Source organism: Urocampus carinirostris, chromosome 12 (genome assembly GCF_059441175.1).
Source record: "Urocampus carinirostris isolate Australia breed hairy pipefish chromosome 12, RoL_Ucar_1.0, whole genome shotgun sequence".
Taxonomy (NCBI): Eukaryota; Metazoa; Chordata; class Actinopteri; order Syngnathiformes; family Syngnathidae; genus Urocampus; species Urocampus carinirostris.
In genome coordinates, this window is record NC_142360.1 from 22,311,181 (window position 1) to 22,317,461 (window position 6,281).

Consider the following 6,281-nt stretch of genomic DNA (forward strand, 5'->3'; position numbering starts at 1 on the left):
GGCTTTGGGGATAGGGCACCCACCCCGAGACTCGGTCTAGTCGTACGTAAGACTTCCAACATTGGTACCCATTGCCTCCCTGCTTAGCGCTTAGGAGTTGTAATTGGGAGAGGGGGTGTTTTGTCAACCAATGACTACCAACGAGATGTTGCAACACATCAGTTCGGTCGAGCGACATCAGTTGGGTTGAGCGAGGGGGCTGGGAATTCTCTCTTCTGTATCTCCCAAGAGTCAAACACTATCCACCTCCCACTAAGGGGATATGGCTCCCATATATTATATACATATATATATATATATATATATATATATATATATATATATATATATATATATATATATATATATATATATATATATAGTTGTCTCTTTTCCTCTTTTGTGGCATTTTACTTATTTTCACTTTAACAATAACAATAACTTTCACTAGTTATTGTTTCTTATTTTTGTCTTTTTTCCCTTTTTCTTGTCTTTTCTGCTTTTTTGATACTTTTTTCCTAGTTTTCACTTCCCTTTTTTGATTTGTATTTCTTTTTTTTAAATCACTTTTTTTGTTTCTTTTGCTTCTATTTTTGCTTTATTTTTTTTCCACTTATTATAGTGGGGCCATTTGTTTTGTTACATGGCAATGAGTAACATTTAAATTAAAACAACAAAAAGTCTAATAAGCAGTTTGGGAGCCGAAGTGAATAGCCGAGTCAAAAGAGCCGCTTCTCAAAAAAGAGCGAGAAATGCCATCACTTGAGGTAATTATTCTTCAACTCCTTCACCTGTGACAAGAAATGGCCGCTGGGGTTTGGAGCAGGGGGAGCTGATTGTCGTTTTCTTGGAGCAACCGAGTGAAAACCTCTTCTGTTAAACTCTACAATGATTGGGTAAGCCCTTCAGCTTTTTTCTGGCTTTTCTAATACTTGGACTTATTTTTGAAACAATTTTCATTTTTTTATGGCCTTCTCATGCATACAAATACATAAAAACACATTCCCCGGAGTGATCCAAGTTATAATTATTCAAAGGAGAAAAATAATCCTGTACCTTGGTGGTTGTAATTACTTTGTGTTGATCATGCTAGCCATTTCCAACCTTAGGTTAGTTTAGTCATTAGCCTTTTTTTTTTCTTCTATATATATTTTTTTAACTAATTCATGTCAGAAACATAGCTTATCACAATAGATGACTCTTGACCTACTTCACATGAGTAGCTAGCTCCAACCTGCTGCTAGCTAGCTATTGTGGCTCAATTACAGTAGATAAGTGTTGATGGATATGCTGTCAGGAGAGGCAGCTCAGGCGGTGCCTCAGAGCCCATCCCAACTATCTTCAGGCAGTGGGCTGGGGACACCCATGACTAGTTGGCAGCCACTCACCTGTAAACATGTATTTTTGTTTTTACTAATATCTATCATCTTAAGGATTCTTAAGCCAATCAGAATGCAAAACAATATATTAGTGAGGCACTACTGGGTTTATACAGTTATTTCTCATCGATCTTCATAATTTCGGGATTTTATTTTTCTGAACTGCTGAATTGTCACATAAGGAAGGAAGTTTATATGGGCACAGCACAAAAAAGAAAAACTGCATCAACCACTAATTAGCAAAGGGAAACTATAAAACATTTGCACAAAGTGTAAATAAACAAAAAAACTGCTGAGCCACTCTCTTTTTTTTTTTTTTTTCAGACTGAAATCGTCTCACTGGCCACATCGGCAGGGAATATGAACGTTCACTTTCAAGCGTTGAACGGTTCGGAGTGTTCAAGTCGATTTCCGAAGAGGGACGTGTGGTGATATTTATCTCCTTAAACACTGGTGGCCTAAATGCTGCTGTAAAATGGAATAAGATCCTGACGTATATTAAGAACCTTAATGTTCATATAATGTTCCTTCAGGAGATTCACCTAAAAAAATCAGACCATCGAAAACAGGCCCTGGATTGGGTAAATTATCAAACATTCAAACGAGGAAAAATAATGACTTTACTATATTGAAAACAAGGGGCAAATTGTTATTGTGGTAGGCACACCATATCAGAAACCAGTGGTACTAGATTCAGTCTACGCCCTGAATTGGGATGATCATAATTTTTTGAGAACGTTTTTATTTGCCATCCAAGCCTTAATTCTTATATTTTGATAACGGCAGGCGACATGAATTCTTTATTAAAACTGTCTTTGGACAAATCTAGTGGTTGTTCTGCATCAACATCTGAAACAGCTCAAACCCTATGGAACAATATGGAGGTTCTTAGATCGCTCAGCTGGACAGCACTTATTTTTCCATTCCCACCAATCATTTCCTCAAAAAGATTACTTTTTGGTCGGTAAAACCCTGTGACCTTCATTTACTGGCTGATATGAATTTCTGTGAATACATGGCTGAATCAGTTACACTTTTCTGAGACCAACAAAAGTAATGATTTCGCTCTCAACTTTGGGACACTCTAAAGGCTTCTGCTAGCAGAGGAATTATCTCATATTCATTACATCTAAACAAGCAGCGTACAATCCCTCAGAGGGAACTGGAGGAAGCTGTAGCTAAACTGGATGTTGTACTGTCAACCACAAATTCATCAGATGGGTTGAAACTTAAGACAAAATTTGACAACAGAGACAGATTGCCTTCTTCTCCGCTTTATATAAACATGCAGATAAAGCTAGTTGTTTCCTGGCACACCAGCCGAAAGCCAGTTCGGCCTCCAACGGAATCCTCAAAGTATGCAATACGTAAGTTTTATTAACTTCTGATCCGGGAGAGATAAATTATATATTCAGGTTATTTTATGTTAATTCATACACGTCTGAGTCTATCAACGATGAAAGATATCTACTTGATTTCTTTGATAAGCTAATTCTACCGGATGTTTCACCAACTGACAACAAGATACTGGAAATGAATGAAGCCATTCATTAAATGTGCAGCAGTACCCCACCTGCTATTGAGTCTATTCTGTTGAGTTCTACGTTGTAAACGATTTTCGGATTTGCTTGCCCCTCTTCTACTAGACATGTACAAAAGTCATTCAACAAGGGCACCCTTCCGATCACACTCAGAAAAGCTTTTATATACAGTAGCTTAGACCCAACCGATTGTGCTTTATATCGCCCAATTTCTTCTTCTTGTGCTGACGTGAAAATTGTTGCCAAGGTGATGGCGCGTCGTTTAGAACGCATGTCCAATGTTATATCAAATGACCAAACAAGCTTTATAAAGGGAAGGCATTCTTTCGCTTAACGTAAGATGTCTGTTCAATATCATTCACAATTTCTCAGTCGCTTTTGAGCTGGAGGTTGTTGTCTTCCTTGACTCAGAACAACCCCAACAACAACAGGGTAAAGAAAACCTATCTATCTCCTAAATACCTAGGTCTAGTCATTGCACGTTACATACGCACCCTTTGTGAAAAATAGTTAGTGACTCTAACATCTGCAGTCAAGTCAGATCTTTAAAGATGGAATTATTTGCCGCTCTCTCTGGCAGGTAGGGAACAGACCATAAAAATGAATGTGTTACCCAAGTATATCTGTTCCAATGTCTCCCAGTATTTCTTCGGAGATCCTTTTTTAGCCTTTATTGATAGAATGATTTCAACATAAGCCAGAGCAAGCAAAAATCTACAACGGAACCTGTCAGTGGGCGGGTTGGCTCTTCATAATTTCCTTGGTTACTATTGGGCCACTAATACATATAAAATAACACTGGTTCTCAGCACAGATTGTGGCTTGCTTCGCTTGGAGGCTGATTCTTGCTCTAGGTCGTTCACAGCGTTGACATGTGGTAGTGTATTGGTCTTTTATTCTAGGTATACCGCCAATACAGTGGTTGTTCACACATTAAAAATATAGTCTCAAATAGGGGGACACGTCAGTTTGTTTTCACTGCCGAAGGCCACGCCCACCTACAACTGTTACCTCTTTACACCAGCTGTGATGGATGCATGGTTTAAAATACTGGAGCAGCAAAGCATGTGCTGTTATGAGGACTTATATTTGGAGAATGTGTCTGCTCATTTCATTTCATTCAATTATGCACAGTATTTGGTTTGAATGGCTGTGATTTTTTTTTTCCTGGTCTTTCAGCTAAGGGACTTTTCTAGAACACATGCGTTATCCTTCTCACTGAGCCCAAATCCCTCAGGGATTGACTTGGTCCTTGAGGCATCTCATCCACCTAAAAGTCTGGTCTCCCTACCTATATTCTTTTGTTTGAAAAATAGAATGCACCTCAGATAAAAGCTGACTGGGATCACGGATTACAAGTGAACCCTTCTCAAGAGTTTTGGAAAAAGGCCCCCTTACCCGTTAATTCCTCCACTAGCTGTGCAAGGCTGGCTAATATCCGATTTAAGGTGCTCCACTGACTCTATTTTAGCAAGCATAGACTCCATAAGATTTTTCCCAATTCAGGTGATGAACATTGCAACAGGTGCTCTCAGAGTCTTCCTCAACTAACTTATATGTTTTAGTCATGTCTTAGACTGAGTATTGGACATCATTTTTTTTGGGGTGCATTTCCGATATTTTAGGAAAACATCAATCAATAGCCGCTTAAAGACATCTTTGACAGGTCCTTTGGCGATCTTTTGAATACTGTTGTTCTGGATAACATTTTAGCCTTCTACGGTTGATCGCTCGTAGGAGGATACTTTTGTGTCATGTTTAAAACATGGCTACACGATATACTCTTTTTGCACAAATTAGGAAAAAAAAATAGTTTCATTCCTTCTACTATTCCATTTTAGGGGCTCTGACTGAGGCCTGGTTCAAAAGTGGTCTGTGACAGTAAAGTCATATGACAAATCCAATCGCCAAATGGAATATGAAACATGATTTAGATGCAAAGAAGTGAACTCATGGGCAGGTTTTATCCACTTGTACAAACACTGAGGCTTTTAATAACTTGAGTGAGTTTGTACGGAGATTGTCACAAGAGCGGGTCTAATGCAATTTTCTCTCAGTTGCTGTGCATTATAGGAGAACTGTATTTGGGCTAAACTTTTTTTCAAGTGGGTTCTGCCATTATGAATTACATTTTATTCAACTGTTGTAGATGTCCTATCTTTTATAAAACAACATAAATGCACCATTGCTATTAGTAGGACTAGATCCTATACTATTAACAATTACCTTACTCAGTTGACAACCTATATTTTTGGTTTTACTTGTACTGAAAGAGCAAACCTAATCTCGACCCTTAGCTACGTAGATGTAAGAACCGTTCTGAGTAAGTGCTGCCATAAATCCAAATAGTAAGTTGGGCAGTAAATCAAGCCGTGCAAGTTGCCAGAGCGCCTAGGTCGAATCGTCTGTGTATATTACGCCGTTACCCATATAGGCAATAGGGCTTTTCCTACCACTGTTGTTGCCATATGGACTGTTGTAAGAATATATAGTATTTAAATTGAGACAGATTGTCATTCTTGAATGTGCCAAGAGAGAGATAGTGTTAACTAGCTCCCACTTACTTTTCTGGACAATAAAACACACCTAAAAATGCAACTAAACCAGAAATTTGAAAGTTTGCCTTATATACCGGAAAATACAGTGGATAAAATTGGAAATACATACTTACAATTAAATGATACTGTGTTTGGTAGGGCTTCTGCTTTTGAGAAACATCTAATAGTCTTTGAGTGGCCTTTTGTGGTTAACATCTTGATATTTTGTTGCCTAAGTGAAACAGAATACAAGCGGAGAACTTTGACAGAAGCTCAGTCGCCAACATTTAAGCCCTCAGTGTTGATAGTTTGGACAATAACTGTCAGTAAGTATAAAACTGTGATCACGTAAATGAAAATTTTTGTGTATGAAAACATTTCGTACAAAAATACATTTAATTGTTTTTTAATTATACTGCTTATGGTAACTGTTCTGCCTTTTAGAATCATACAGAGTAGTCATTGAGTACCCACTTGTCGTGTTGATTGTTACTAAAACATTTTCATTGGCGAGACAAAATATAACATGAATGTTCTATGAAAAACGTTTACAATTTAAATTTATTTATTTTTAATGCAACCCTAGCACCTACTGTAGTTTTAATTCTAAGAACCGGTCCAAGTCCAGTGCACTTTCTATGTAAAATATATGTCACATAAGAGTGTTTTTGGGGGGTATGTTTTATAATTCAGTGCACCTCACAGAAAATATGATACAATCATTGCCTGTGAAGTAACTTAAAGCTGGCTAGAGGTAAAGTAGAAATTGGATTGGATCTTTCTTTTTTCTGTATAGATTAGGCCAGGGACCGTCCGCAGTGGACAATGCTGTCCAGAGTTGAGTC

At 37.9% G+C, this 6,281-nt stretch overlaps 1 long non-coding RNA gene across 1 annotated transcript; it reads left to right on the forward strand.

Moving 5' to 3' along the window:
* The first annotated feature begins 755 nt into the window (after positions 1–755).
* Positions 756–2,182, forward strand: LOC148355248 (uncharacterized). The gene is made up of 2 exons (XR_015852250.1): positions 756–875; positions 1,683–2,182. It is a non-coding gene; the product is annotated as an uncharacterized LOC148355248 (long non-coding RNA).
* The last annotated feature ends 4,099 nt before the right edge of the window (positions 2,183–6,281 follow it).